Source organism: Coenobita brevimanus, chromosome 103 (assembly GCF_032717465.1).
Source record: "Coenobita brevimanus isolate Jiangsu-jjx chromosome 103, ASM3271746v2, whole genome shotgun sequence".
Lineage (NCBI taxonomy): Eukaryota > Metazoa > Arthropoda > Malacostraca > Decapoda > Coenobitidae > Coenobita > Coenobita brevimanus.
In genome coordinates, this window is record NC_137056.1 from 42,662,151 (window position 1) to 42,677,691 (window position 15,541).

General features: G+C 42.3%; 1 protein-coding gene across 1 annotated transcript in view; it reads left to right on the forward strand.

Moving 5' to 3' along the window:
- Positions 1–15,541, forward strand: part of CASK (peripheral plasma membrane protein CASK) — a 652,453-nt gene that overhangs the window by 430,849 nt on the left and 206,063 nt on the right. The gene's annotated exons all lie outside the window — the stretch shown is intronic.

Genomic DNA, 15,541 nt, shown 5'->3' on the forward strand with positions numbered 1-15,541 from the left:
CCATGAGGAAGGTGCGGGACACACACACCCTACTACACGAGATTTTAGGAAAGAGAGTTTAGAAGGAGACAAGCGACCCTATAGAGAGGTCGAGACGGAGATTAGCTTGAGAACAGAGAGAGAGAGAGAGAGATAGCGAGACAGGGAGGTAGCTACCCAGGACTTATACTATTATACCTGTTTAATATTTCCAAGACAAATAAAGATAGTCCCATACTATTCTTTACCTCTCCCGTCACTACATGACATCTGGTGGGGAAACTACTACAAGATATAAAAGCCGCTCGACCACAAGTCTAAAATATACTTCTCTACAATTAACTACAAAGTCTTTACGACATTTGTAGTTACTTGCTTTTTATAGAAAACTGAATTATACAAAAATATTTATGAATATACACTACACTGCCATAGAAATAAAAACGGTTGAAGAAATCGTACATAAGGCATATACGCTACTGTGTCCGATTTTGTAGTGAAAGAAGAATATTTTAGAAGGAAATACGCCAGTACAAAGAAAAGGAAGAGTGAGAAGAAGGGGGAAGAAGAGGAAGCGAGCGAGAGTAGGAGAGGAAGAAGAGAGGGGGTGAGAAAGAAGCCAGACAGCATCTCTATGAAACCCCCAGCAGAAGAATTATTACAAGGGGCTCAACATGTCTCCCTGGGCCCCTTCCCTCACTAGCGCCCTCCGCCACTTCCACCACCACCACGCAGCCCCAGCAGCCCTCTGCCCTCCTCCATCACCACCTCATCACCACCTGCAAAAGCCCTCCTCACCAGCCCTCCCCACCCCCCCACCATCCGCCCTTGGGGTTGCCGGGAGGGGAGTGAGAGAGGAGTGTATAGAAGCGTTATTTAGAGGGGCCCACGCCAGCGCTACCATGCTGTGTTACGTGAGTTATTATGTGCCTTAGTTATTGTTATTATTTTTCTTTACATCCCTTGCTGTTTCGTGTTGGTGCGTTATGGTCTGCCGTGCCTATAACTCTCTCTCTCTCTCTCTCTCTCTCTCTCTCTCTCTCTCTCTCATACCTTTATACACCTTCCCATCAACTTTAATCTCCCCTCCAACCACCATATCCAATACTTTTATTTACACAAAACTCTCATACAGAACCCCTGATACACCTTATATTTTTTTATTCCACCCATATTAACCACCCTTCCAAATTCCCCCATATACACTCCATATACTTCTCCCTCATCCTGATCACCCTATCCACTCATAACTCCAACATCCACACAACCTGATATCCAATTCCCCATATACTTCTCTCCCATACTTCCCTCCATCCACACTGCCCTCTTATAAGCCGCCTTTCCCCTCCACATATATATCACTGGGACATTTATTCGCCCATCTAGGAAATATGACGCTGACGTGAACTATTTTGGGAAGGATCGCTCGGTGTGTGCTATAGATCAGGATAATAGGTAATGTCTGGCTTTAGCAGTAACGTTCCTTATTTGTTGTGTGTGTGTGTGTGAGAGAGAGAGAGAGAGAGAGAGAGAGAGAGAGAGAGAGAGAGAGAGAGAGAGAGAGAGTTGGTAAGGTGAGAAGAAGGCCAAAGAGGATTGAAAGAACATGCAAAGGAAAACTAGAGAAGGGAGAAGGTGAAGAAACATAGAAAATAAAACGATATGAGGAAGAGGAGGGACAAAACAGTGAAAGCTTATGAGAAAAAGAAAGGGAGGGGGAACTAGCGAAATGATGGCAGAGACGGGCGAGGAAGAAAAATTGCTGAGGAAAGAAGGATGATGGAAAGAGGAAACGAAGGAGAGAAGGAAATAATGGAAACGTGTGGGGAGGAGGGGAAGGAGGAGGAGGAAGAGGAGGGGGCAGAGGAAATTGAGGGAAATTAAGGAGGATATGAAACTCCCACCCCCTTGTCTCAGCTACTCCCCATTTTTTCAATACCGTCTTCTCCCCTCCTCTTTCACCCTCGTCTTGGTTTATATTTTCTTTTTTCTGTGTTGTTTATTTGCTTCTACGTTTCTTTCATATTTTGGTCTACACCCTTATTGTGTTTTATTTTGATACGCTTGGTCTTATATAGTCATGTCTCTTAATCTCCTACTATCATACCTTCATATTTCCTCTTACTGTTCGCTACACACACACACACACACACACACACACACACACACACACACACACACACACACACACACACACACACACACACACACACACACATTATTAATGATAATATGCAAACAGCTTAGTATGAGTTATTAACATTTGCGGACAATAATTCTGCACGCATATTACTGTGATGTATGCACAGACCCCCCAACACACACACACACACACACACACACACACACACACACACACTTATTCACTGTGCCCACACGAGTCACCATCTCTCGTCATATTGCACGCACATATCCGTATTGAAACATGCAGTCCAAATCAGATCTCGCCCTGCATGAAAAGCAACATGCATATAGATGTTTGTACCTCTGTTTCTCGGTGACGACTGGCCAACGAACCAACGTGCATGAATTAATTTCTTTACTGTGCGATGACGTGGTTATTATTATTATTATTATTGTTGTTGTTGTTGTTGTTGTTATTATTATTATTATTATTATTATCACATGGTTTATTATTATTATTTTTATTAGTTATTATTATTACTGTTTATTATTATTATTATTAGTATCTATTATTATCATTATTATTATCATTATTATTATTGTTATTATTATTATTATTATTAATCAGCCGCAGAAATTAGTTACACCCTTATTTAACCTCTTTAACACACGAATTAATTCCAGAGTTCAGTTAAAGCATCTACAAATACCAGAAAACTAATTTGTATTAATGAATGTTCCTTTTGTTGATACATGTATGATAAAAGTTTGTATATAAAATTGCATGTGTTAGTAGTTCATTGTTAATCTGTCAGTATTGCAAGATTGAAATATAAAAAGCATTCCCATAATGAAGAACTTGTCACTTTTGTATGAGTTCATCTCGCCTTATCTTCTAAACTCCGTCCATTTCAACTTGACCATCTCTCCATCTTGAACTCTTGAGGTGTAACAAAAGATTAACACTGGAATATGATGCTAGTCACGGGAAAAAAATCCAAAGCTGTAACGAGAAATTTAATGTCAGAATATGAATTTAGTCACGAAAAGTGCAATGGAAAGGATGTAGAGCCGTAGTATTGCCTTATTCTGCTGTTGGGATATTCAGAATAATGCCTAAATATGGTGCTGGTCACGAAGAAGTGCTTTGGAAAGGATGTCCCTATTTTTCCATTGGGCTAAAGTTGAAATAGCCAGTGGTGTTTGTGTTGACTGCGTCCTCTACCACCCATCTTTCCGCCCCATTACTTTCGCTATGATATGATGCTAGTCACGAAGAAGTACTGTGGAAAGGAAGTATATACTTACCACCCATCTTTCCGTCCCCATTACTTTCGCTGTGATATGATGCTAGTCACGAAGAAGTGCTATGGAAGTTGAAATAGCCAGTGGTGTTTGTGTTGACTGCGCCCTCTTGCTCCCTGCCTTCGTCCCCTTACCCTCGCTAGTGGAGATGAAGTCCATTAATCATTATGACAGAGGGGAGACGAGGGGAGACCGGCGGAACACGTCAACTGTTTAAGAGAGGAGAGAGTGCCCGCGATTCACGTTATCTCACATGATTGGTACGAGAGAGGGACGCCTTCGTGTGGTGGCGCTGATATGGCAGGTTTTCTTTCTTTTTCTTTCCTTCTTTCTTTTTTTTACTTATTTTTGGTGTGCTTCTAGTCATCAGCATTTTTTGACACCCGTAGCCTCTCTCTCTCCCTCTTTGGTCTGGAAATGCTTGCCTAATTTATCTTGCCACCTTTTTGTGTTTTCTTTCTGTCCTTTCATATATTCTTGCCTAATTTTTCCGTCCATCTCTCTCTCTCTCTCTCTCTCTCTCTCTCTCTCTCTCTCCCTCTCCTTTTTTTCTTCTTTTCCACGGCTCTGCCTCCGAATTCCATTTTAGTATTTCTTTTCTCCATGTCTCCCCTGCTCGGATCTTGCCACATATTCTGTCTTCTTTCCCTCCTCCCCTCTTTTCTTACCTGATTTTCCTTTCCACATCGTTTTCAATTTTCCCCCTTTTCCTCAGCTCTCCCTCTGAATTCTATTTTAGTTTTTCTTTATCCGTGTCTGTCCTGCCCTATCTTAGCTACTATCTACTGCTTAACTACTCTCCATGTAGTTAAGTAGTAGATAGATAGATAGATAGATAGATAGAGAGAGAGAGAGAGAGTTTCGTAGTGGTATGAGATGAGATTCTGATGTGGGTGATGAAGGCAGTGGTAGGGCTGTGAATACCCTTACGTTCATTCCAGGAATAAGATTACGGGAGGATAGTCTGGCTTCACGTTCACAGCTGACACCCTAGCGAAGCCTGTCTTGTCAAGCTGCCCTCTCTTACACCCAGAATTCCAGTGTCACATATTATTCCAGTTCTTGGTATCTGTTTATGTACATCGTTAATGAGTTACCTGAGAGGAGCATGTGGAGTGACAAGGAGGGACAGGTTGACGAATGAGGAAGTTAAAGAACGTTGTGGGGTGGATGTGGATGTGATTGAGAAAATTAGAAGAAATACTCTGAGGTGGTTTGGACATGTGGAGAAAATGGAGAATGAAAGACTGACTAAGAGGGTGTATGTAGGTGGAGGGAGGGAGGAGGGAGACCGAGGATGAGGTGGAGGGATAGAGTTGAGAGGAATATGAGGGAGGGGGGAGTCATTTGGGGGAGGGCAGTCAAATGGTGGGTGACAGAGCGACTTGGAGGTGTTTTGTCTGCGGCCACCCTTTTGCGGGATTAGGGCGTCGGGCTATTGATAGGTAGATAGTTATATATGTATCTCTCAGGCCCTTTAAAGGAAATATACCGGTAGTGTAGAACTGACTGTATATTTATTTTATCGTTTTAATATATTTTTTTCAGGATGTGTTCGAAGTCTTTTAATATTCCATTGCAAAATATTTAATCACTTGACTTGTACTCTTTTCTTTGTGATGGAAATTTAGGGTCGAGTTTTACTGATCAGAACTCCAACTGTTTCCTAGTGGTGAGGAATATAAAGTAAACTGGCGTATGGATTATTTTTTATGAATTTGTTTTCCCCTCCTTTGTTCATATCTGTAAAACACACACACACACACACACACACACACACACACACACACACACACACACACACACACACACACACACACACACAATACGTCCTTCACGGTTTTAAGGGTTTGAGGCGAAAATGCAGAAACATAACGATTAATTTGATTTCACTTAGTTGGGGTTAATTTTACTACATATACAGTATTTTTGTGTCTCTTGGCCACAAAGGGAGCACCGCGGGTACCATAAGAAGAGAATGGTTGGTCGACTATTCCTAGAGAAATTTTTACCGCTGTGGGTGTCAGGAGTTCCACTACGTTGGTTGGAGAGAGAGAGAGAGAGAGAGAGAGAGAGAGTGTCAGTGAGGCGGACAGACAGATAGAAAAACACTGAGCGAGTGAGCTTTCGAGCGAACGAAAGAGAGGGGGAAGGAGGGACGGAGGACGAGATAGATAGATTGATAGAAAAAATAGACAAAGCGAGCGACGGAGCAAGAGTGAAAGAGGGAAGGGGGAGAGGGGAGAGGAAGCAAGCAAAATGTCGTTGGCTTGTCCTTGGGTTCTGGCCGGGAAATAGAAGCGTGTTGCCATTGGAAATCTATCGCCGGCCCGCTGGAAATGTGTACCGTAAATTCTGCCACAGTTGCTGAGAGGAAGGCCCCGGTGTCGTCTCCCAACTTGGCACGCCGATCACGCCAAACACAGACCACCACGTCATTTTTTGCGCGTAAGTCTGGATATTTGTGTGTGTGTGTGTGTTTGGGGGACGGCCCGTCTGGACCCTACCTCACCCAGTCTGAGCCATAGTGTGGACATTTGTGCCTCTGAGTTGGAGTCAGGATTCCAGGGGCTTGAATGGCGAGTGGATGTGTGTGTGGCCCATTCCATCTGTTCAGATTTTTTCCCCTCAACCTTGCCTTACGTCTTTTTTTTTTTTTTTTTTTTTTAACCCAACCTCTTTCAATCCTAAGAGGTCTGGATGATGATGATGATGATGATGACTGACTTCACGCATTAAAATGATCACGAACACACCTTCCAGTAAGCGTATACCTAAGTTTGAAGCGTTTAGTAGTTAAGGATACACACACACACACACACACACACACACACACACACACACACACACACACACACACACACACACACACACACACACACACACACACACACACACACACATTTCTCCATTCTTGGAGATTTCAATGTTCACCACCACCTTTGGCTCTCCTCTCCTTTCACGGATCCACCTGGTGAACAAGCCTACATCTTTTCTATCCTTAATGACCTAGAGCAGCTTGTACAGCACCCTACCCGTATCCCTGACCGCCTTGGAGAGAGCTCCAACATACTTGACCTCTTCCTCACAACTAATCCTTCTGCTTACTCTGTTAATCTTTTCTCTCCGTTGGGCTCCTCCGATCACAACCTTATTACCTTAACCTGTCCTATCGCTCCAGTACGGCCTGCGGACCCTCCAGGGAAACGTCGTCTCTGGCATTTTGGAGCTGCGGACTGGGAGGCCCTCAGGCAGTACTTCTTTGATTTTCCCTGGAATGATTATTGCTTCCATGGCCGTGAGCCATCTGAGTGTGCCTTGCGCATTACGGAGGTTATTCTCTCGGGCATGGAAGCATACATTCCTTTCTCATATCCTTTGACTAACGCAAGAAAGCCTTGGTTTAATCACGCTTGTTCTAATGCTGTTCGCAACAAGGAGAAGGCCTACAAAAGGTACCGGAGCCAACCCACCCCTGAATCACATCATCTTTACGTTTCTGCCCGGAATCGTGCTAAGTCTGTTCTTCGCTCTACTAAAAATAATTTCATCCATACTAAATGCTCTCAACTCTCCAACTCAATTCTTCCCGCTCCTTCTGGCACCTTGCCAAAAATCTTTCTAACAACTTTACCTCATCATCCTTCCCTCCTCTTTTCTACTCTGATGGTTCTGTAGCTATTTCTTCTACTGATAAAGCAGATCTCTTCGCACAGACTTTCTCCTCCAATTCCACCTTAGACGATTCCGGTGCTGTTCCTCCATCACTTCCCCCTTCTGACTTCCTCATGGCTGACATTAAAATTTCTTCAGTTGATGTATTTTCTGCCATTACTGGCCTCAGTACTAACAAGGCATATGGGCCTGATGGGGTCCCTCCTGTTGTTCTCAAAAACTGTGCTTCTGTGCTTACACCCTGCCTAGGCAAACTATTTCGCCTTTGTCTGTCAACTTGTACCTTTCCTTCTTGCTGGAAGTTTGCTCTCATTCAGCCAGTCCCAAAGAAGGGTGACCACTCCCAACCCTCCAACTATCGTCCAATTGCTTTAACGTCCTGTATTTCAAAAGTTTTCGAGTCAATTCTTAATAAAAAAATTTTAAGGCATCTTTCCTATCACAACCTTCTTTCCGATCGTCAGTATGGGTTCCGTCAGGGACGCTCCACTGGCGATCTTCTCACCTACCTTTCAGACTCCTGGTCATCCTCCTTTCGGGACTTTGGCGAAAGCTTTGCCATTGCACTTGACATCTCAAAGGCTTTCGATCGAGTCTGGCATAAATCTTTAATTTCCAAACTGCCCTCCTACGGTTTCTATCCTTCTATCTGTACCTTCATCGCTAGCTTCCTTTCTGGTCGTTCTATAGCTGCTGTCGTAGACGGCCATCGTTCTTCTCCTAGATCTATCAACAGTGGTGTTCCTCAGGGCTCTGTCCTATCACCAACTCTCTTCCTTTTATTCATCAGTGATCTTCTAGCTGTACATCTAACCCTATCCACTCATACGCTGATGACTCCACCCTTCACCTTTCCATTCGGTTCCCGCAACGCCCATCTCAACAGTTACTTCAAGAAACAAGGGATGAGGCTATGGCACACCTAATGTCTGACTTGGCTCATATCTCTGACTGGGGTAAAAATAATATGGTTGTCTTTAATGCTTCTAAGACTCAGTTCTTACACCTATCAACCCGACAAAATCTTCCACAGGTATACCCACTAATGTTTAATAATATTCAGATTAATCCTGCATCATCCTTGAACATGCTTGGGGTTTCATTTACTCGGGACTTATCTTGGAAAGATCATATTACATCTCTTGTAAAATCTGCTTCCAAGAGATTGGGTGTGCTAAGCCGACTCCGCTCTTTCTTTACCCCTGCACAATTGTTGACTCTATACAGGGGTTTTATCCGCCCCTGTGTGGAGTACAACTCTCATGTGTGGGGAGGCTCCCCACATACAGCTCTTCTCAATAGGGTGGAGTCAAAGGCTTTTCGTCTCATTAACTCTTCTCCTCTTACTGACTCCCTTCAACCTCTGTCTCTTCGCCGCACTGTTGCATCTTTATCTCTTTTCTATCGCTACTTTAATGGTCACTGCTCCTCTGAACTGTCTGCTTGCATTCCTCTGGCAGCAAACTCTCATCCCTTTTCTGTCCAACTCTCTAATGCAAGAGTTAACCGTTACTCCCAGTCTTTCATTCATGCAACAGGTCAGCTCTGGAACTGTCTCCCTCTGTCTGTATTTCCTGCTGCCTATGATCTCCAATCTTTCAAACGCAGTGTGTCCAGGCATCTCATAATGATCGGATCTTGAATTTGGCTCTCTATTGTATTTTGTTTTTCTCTTAGAGGGAACTGTTACTGCGGGCTCATGGCCTTTGGTTCCTTCTTCCTCGCATAAAAAAAAAAAAAAAAAAAAAAGACGGAAATTTTTTGCTCCATACAGATACAGGCTAAAAATTAAAAGAAAAAGTTACCAAGAAGAAGAATTTGTTTTGAAATATTCCAGTCCGATTCACAAGCAAGAGTAGACACTTGCGCGGCCAGAGAGAGAGAGAGAGAGAGAGAGAGAGAGAGAGAGAGAGAGAGAGAGAGAGAGAGGCGGTAGAACGGTGGAGTAAATGGAAAAGGTGTGGTGCTTGGGGAGAACGTTTTTGGAGCGAGAAACGTTTTACTGGAACGTGAGTGTTTGGGGGGGCTGCAATGTGTTTGTTTACCGCAGTTTTGGTTAGTTTAAGGTAGGTTAGGATAGGCTATTTTAGATTAGATTAGATTAGGTTAGGGTAAAGTGGGTTAGTTTAGGTCAGAAAATGGAGAGGTGTGGCGTCTGGAGAGAGAACGCTTTTACTGCGGCGTGGGTGTGGGAGAAGCAGTTTTTTTTTTCTTTTCATTTTTATTACCACTGTTTGGTTAGTTGTGCTGCTGGTGGTAGTTGGGGTTATTGTTTTCACGGTTATTGCATTGTAGTTGCCGCCGCCGGGGATGAAATAGTGACTACGGTGAACTCTGTAACCTCCTCTTCCTTTACCCCAAACTGGCTCAGATTTTCGTCCTTTCCTGTCCTATTTCCCCCACACTGCTACGGTTCTGCATCCTCTCCGTAGCACTTCTTCGTGACTAGGACCATATGCTAGTTTAAATCTCTTGTTACAGCTCAATATTTGAATTCGGTAGAAGGCACTTTGTACTAGTAGCCTAGTTAGAAATACTGATACTGGAAATATGATGAAAAAGGACAAAAACTGTGAACTGTAGTCTAATATTGTTTCTTTCTCACTTTCACAGTACAGTGTGTGTGTGTGTGTGTGTGTGTGTGTGTGTGTGTGTAAGAAACGGATGTCTTTGTAGGTAACGGCGGATAGACTAAGTAGAAAATAATGATTTCATTCAAATTGATACTTATTATTATTATTATTATTATTATTATCATTATTATTATTGTTATTATTATTATTATTATTAATTATTCATATAGCTTGCACTTCCAAATCTAATTAGACCTAATCAAGTCGAAGCCTAATTTAGACCAGAGTAGTTTAATTAAGTTCACATTATGGTCTCGTGTTGTATAATTAGCAGCCTGCCTAATTGCCTTGCCCTCATCACCTGCTATTAAGTATAAGGGGTATGGCTTGCCTTGTCGCTAGAGAGAGAGAGAGAGAGAGAATTAAAAAGGAGAGACTAGCAGTGAGGCCAGAAACAGGAGATATAATTGAGGTCTTTGAAGCGAGAATTAGTTTCAGACAACCTGCCGAGCCAACTTAGGGTTATCAAATGGGCTTCCTCTGTGTGTGTGCATATATAAATAGATTTGGTGCAGGAGAGAGCTTGTGTGTACATGGATTTGGTGTAGGAGAGCTTTGTGTGTGTGTGTGTGTGTGTGTGTGTGTGTGTGTGTGTGAAACCTTGTCGTCCTCTGTCAGTATAATCTGATAAATACCCTACCGCGATGGCAACAGCTTTGAACGTTGAACTATGTATGTAGAATAGATGGTGGTAGTGAGAGAGAGAGAGAGAGAGAGAGAGAGGAAATACCAACTATTACAGTGAAACGCACGTTAATAGATGCTTGTATAAGTAAGCTGATCAGTGACTAAGATAATGTACAAAGAAAAAGAGCAGCGAAACAGAGCGAATATTTTCTTGAAACAAATTTTTCTTTGACGTCTCAACTTCGGCGAAAACTTTGTGCAGAAAGGAGCCTCGTTTTTATGATGATGCATTGTTGTGTTAATGTCTTAAAACTCCTCTTTGCTTCGTGTTTGTTAGGCTTTTATCTGCAGAATTGTATTATTTTGTAGTTGGGTTTTGTTTGGTGGTATGTGGTTTGTCGAATTGGCCATTGGTTTATATTCCTTCAGCCTTTACTTACGTGGAAGAAAATATGGTGATGGTAATGATGATAGTGAAGATTTTGATGGTGTTGATGCTGATGTTGATGGTGGTTGTGGTAATGATGGTGATGATTATGGAGATGGTGATGGTGATGGCTGTGATTGATTACTGTATATTAATGATGATGGTGATTTGATGATGAATGTGATAATGATAATGCTTCTTATTTGTTAGGGTTTACCTCCACACTCACATAGTAGTGTTTAATTTTTAGGCTGTTATATGTAGCAATACTATGTAAACTTATTTTAATTTTTTTCCCATGCGAAACGATGACTTCTTATGTACTGTATTTACAGTATGTATATCCTCTTTAGTCATACTGTGTGGTAGGTAGGGACCCCCATCATCCACTCACTCGATGTAGCGCTGCTGTCGGGTGAGTACACCGAGTGACAAGCCAAATGGTTTCCTGTAAACCAGCAACCCATTTCCTACGTTGGGTGGTAACCATATAACCAAGCAACGCGTAGAGGTTTAGTGGGCTAAGGAGCTCCTACCGGACTGAGCCTGTATTCGTAATGGTTAAATCATCTGGTGACAAACAAAAAATCTTATACTATGCCCGTCATAATTTAATACTGCGTCGGCAATATCAAACTCTGTTTTCTGACCTTTATTACAGATACGAACTGCAGACAATATATTAGCCCGTTCCCATAAAAGTTATATAGTATGAATTGTAAGCGGCTTTGTGATGGAATGAATAGTTTTTTTTTTATGTTTTGTCTTTTGCATAATCCTGAGTGGAAAAATGTTTGAAGGAAAGTTGTTTTCTGGATTGTGGTGTGTGTGTGTGTGTGTGTGTGTGTGTGTGTGTGTGTGTGTGTGTGTGTGTGTGTGTGTGTGTGTGTGTGTGTACTTTTATCACAGTCCTCATTTTCTCTATAACCTCTTCTCTCACCTTCAGTTTTTACCCTTATTTTTAAACCTTTCCTTCCTTTCACCAATTTAATATTAATTTTAACCATCACTCTCACCAACATCACTTTCCCCTTTGCTGCCATATTCACCCTTATTTCTATGTTTTTATGCACCCTTTTTTTTTTTTTATCACCCTTACTGTCATCACTGTCCCCATTGCTTTTACACCCTTTTTTTCACCACTTTTGGCATCATTTTTTCATCCTTCACTGTGCTCTCATTTTTATCACCATATTTATTTTCATTCTTTTATCATTATAATCATTGCTTATTAACTTTTATTTCACTAATTTTGATGTTTTTCACTGTTCCTTTTATTCTCTCTCTCTCTCTCTCTCTCTCTCTCTCTCTCTCTCTCTCTCTCTCTCTCTCTCTCTCTCTCCCTCCCTCTCCCTCTCCCTCCCCATCATCGCCCCATTAAGCCTCTCTTTACCCTTACGCTGTTAATGTCTCTCCCTTTGAACCACGTTACGACGGTATTGCCAACTAGTGCGCGGGATAATAATGTGTTTAGCGTTTGAGAGAGGGATAAGGGGATGAGGGAAAGGAGCAAGAGAGATGGAAATTCGTAAGGTAGTCCGTAAATAGCGCTCTTCTATACCCCTTTAACACTTAAGTCTGGTTACTAGTCATGAAGAAGTGCAATAGAAAGGATGTAGGGTAGTATCGTCTTTCCACCTGTGAGCTACGTGAAGTAAGCTGCGAGAATTTTACAAGGTAGTCTGTAAATAGCGCTCTTCTACGAGTGTAACCCTTTTACACTAACTTCATTGAATCGAGTTGCTAGTCATGAAGGAGTGCCTCTTTTCCTTCCTTCCTTACCTCGCCTCTACCTTCTTCCTTCCTTCTTTCCTTCCTTACCACGTCCCTACCTTCTTCCTTCCTTCCTTCCTTCTTTCCTTCCTTACCTCGTCCCTACCTTCTTCCTTCCTTCTTTCCTTCCTTACCTCGTCCCTACCTTCTTCCTTCCGTCCTTCCTTACCTCGTCCCTTCCTTACCTCGTCCCTTCCTTACCTCGTCCCTTACTTCCTTCCTTCCTTCCTTTCTTATTTCCCCAGCTCTTCATTTAATTCTTTAGGTCCATAACTGAGTTTCCTGAGGAGCAATTTAGAAATCTTTGCTTTTAGTTTAATAAGAATATACGGAGAGGAACCGAAAAAAAAAAGAGAGATGAAGAGGGCAGATAAAGGAGGAAATAGAGAGAGAGAGAGAGAGAGAGAGAGAGAGAGAGAGAGAGAGAGAATCCAAAAAATTGAGATGAGGATGGGAAAGTATTTTTATTGAGTGAAAGTTGGAAGTATGTAGATGGAAGTATTTATTATATATTTTAGAAAAAAGTAAGAGAATTAGTGCACAGAGAGACATGAAAGAAAATTATAGTTGGGTTGAAAGTTATCATGTAGGCCCATTATATAGGTGTAGATAGATGTTGGTATATTGTGTTGATAGAGAAATTGATAGATACCGGGAGAGAGAGAGAGAGAGAGAGAGAGAGAATATTGGTACTGAGAAATTAAGCTCTACTCGTATACCAAACACCAAAAATTAAAATATCAGGAATACTTTTAAAATAATGAGAAGAGAGAGAGAGAGGGAGGTCCCAGTTGCTCTCTCTCTCTCTCTCTCTCTCTCTCCAGGACCATTCCAGCCCACCCTTTGTTGACTTATTTATTTTCCTCCCTGATGGTTATATAAGAAGCTTGTCCTCGTCTTTTGTTTTCGTGACTTCATATAAATTTTACGTTCCTCTATTTGTTCCATTTCTTACCTAAGTTTCTTTTTTCTCGTTACTCCCTTTGTTTATGTCTTTCCCGTCGCACACAGCTTTCTATACATTTTCTTTCCTCCTCCTCTTCCTACTCCCCACTCCTCCTCTTCGTCTCTCCTCTTCCTCCCTTCTCTTCCTCCCTCCTCTTCCTCGCTCCTCCTCCTCCTCCTCCCAAGTGTCCCTTTCTCTCTTCTTAATTGCTCTCTCCGATTCTGGTTTGCCCTACCATTGCCATTTTCTCCTCTTTCCCATGTGCGTTTCTCTCTCTCTCTCTCTCTCTCTCTCTCTCTCTCTCTCTCTCTCTCTCTCTCTCTCTTGAATCCATTGTTTTTCACATTTGCTTCTTTCTTACCATATTTTTGCATTATTGTTTTTTCGTGTTTCTTCCTCTGTCTTCCTTCAATTATTATATTCGTCTCTCTCTCTCTCTCTCTCTCTCTCTCTCTCTCTCTCTCTCTCTCTCTCTCTCTCTCTCTCTCTTCCCCTTACACTAAGAACACAAGTAAGACCACACTCCAGCGTAGATAAAATAAATTCTTTAAAGAGAGAGAGCAAGGTTTTAGGAGGAGGATACTTTTTTAATGAGAGAGAGAGAGAGAGAGAGAGAGAGGCTTTTTTTTAATGGTGAATAATTTAGATGATGAGGCTTTCTTCCTTGTGTTTGTCTTGAGATGGCGTTTTTATGGAGATGTTTTGTTTATGGTAGAGAGAGAGAGAGAGAGAGAGAGAGAGAGAGAGAGAGAGAGAGAGAGAGGGGCATCAAGGAAAAGAGGAAAGTACTGAAAACTGTTTACGGCGAAAAAGCAAGAACCCAGTTGGTGTTAAACACACACACACACACACACACACACACACACACACACACACACACACACACACACACACACACACACACACACACACACACACACACACACACACACACACACACCTGAACACTCCATTCGTTCCCTGACGGCTTAAACTCATCTGTCTTAATCTGTTGCTGTAGTGTGGAGAGCTGGCGGGTGCTGGAATGGAGAGAGAGAGAGAGAGAGAGAGAGAGAGAGAGAGAGATGGAGAGCGTGGAAACAGATGGAGGAAGGAAGGATAGGCAGATAGGAAGAGAGATAGGTAGGTACTGTAGGTAGATGGAGAGAGAGAGAGAGAGAGAGAGAGAGAGAGAGAGAGGGAGGATGCTAGGACGAAGACAAATTAGAATGAAGTTAAGTAGGGGATAAAAGACCCAGCGAAGGTCAATAAAGATAAAGAGAGGGGGAGTGAAGGGGTAAAAACGGCAAAGTGAGCGTCCAGGAATAGAGAAGGGGAGGAAGATGGATGGAATTGGGTGCAGGGGAGGGTATGGAAGACAGGATTGCAGAGAAGCGAAGAAACAAGAAAAAAAATTGAAGAAAGGAAAGATCAAGAACGAAAGGATCCACCCGGCAGAAAGAAAATCGTAAGCATTTAGAGGAAAGAATATGGGAAAAAAAAAAATATAAATTGCTGGTGAGAAAGAACTAGAGGTTAAAAGAATATTAGTAACTTAAGGAGAATATTTGGGTGTAAGATTTAAGAATTTATCACTAACAATGAACTGTTTTCTAAAGTAATAGTAGTAGTTGTAGTAGTAGTAGTAGCATTTGCAATCCCAGGCTTATATGAACGTGAACCCAGTGGACTGCAGGCTTATGCTCCCCTCACCAGCAGTCCACCATCGTCCTTTCGGGGGATGAGGAGGCTGGAGATTGAGGGACGTTTGTATAACCTGTCAGCTTCACCGCCCAGTCATATCAGTGCCACCACTTGAAGGCGTCCCTCTCCACCACCTCTGTTTACCTGAGAAAAATGCGAAATGGGCGTAAACAAATTACAATTGTGGATGAAAAGTTGCCCCTGTATTAGGAAGCAGTTTTATTGGTTTAATATCCTGGGCAGTTTAGACAGTGTGTTGCAAGGAGTGGTGTGAGCTGAATTGGGAGAGGAGACAGAGGAAAAATGAGAAAGTGAGAGGAAAACAAATGGAGAGAGAGAGAGAGAGAGAGAGAGAGAGAGAGAGAGAGA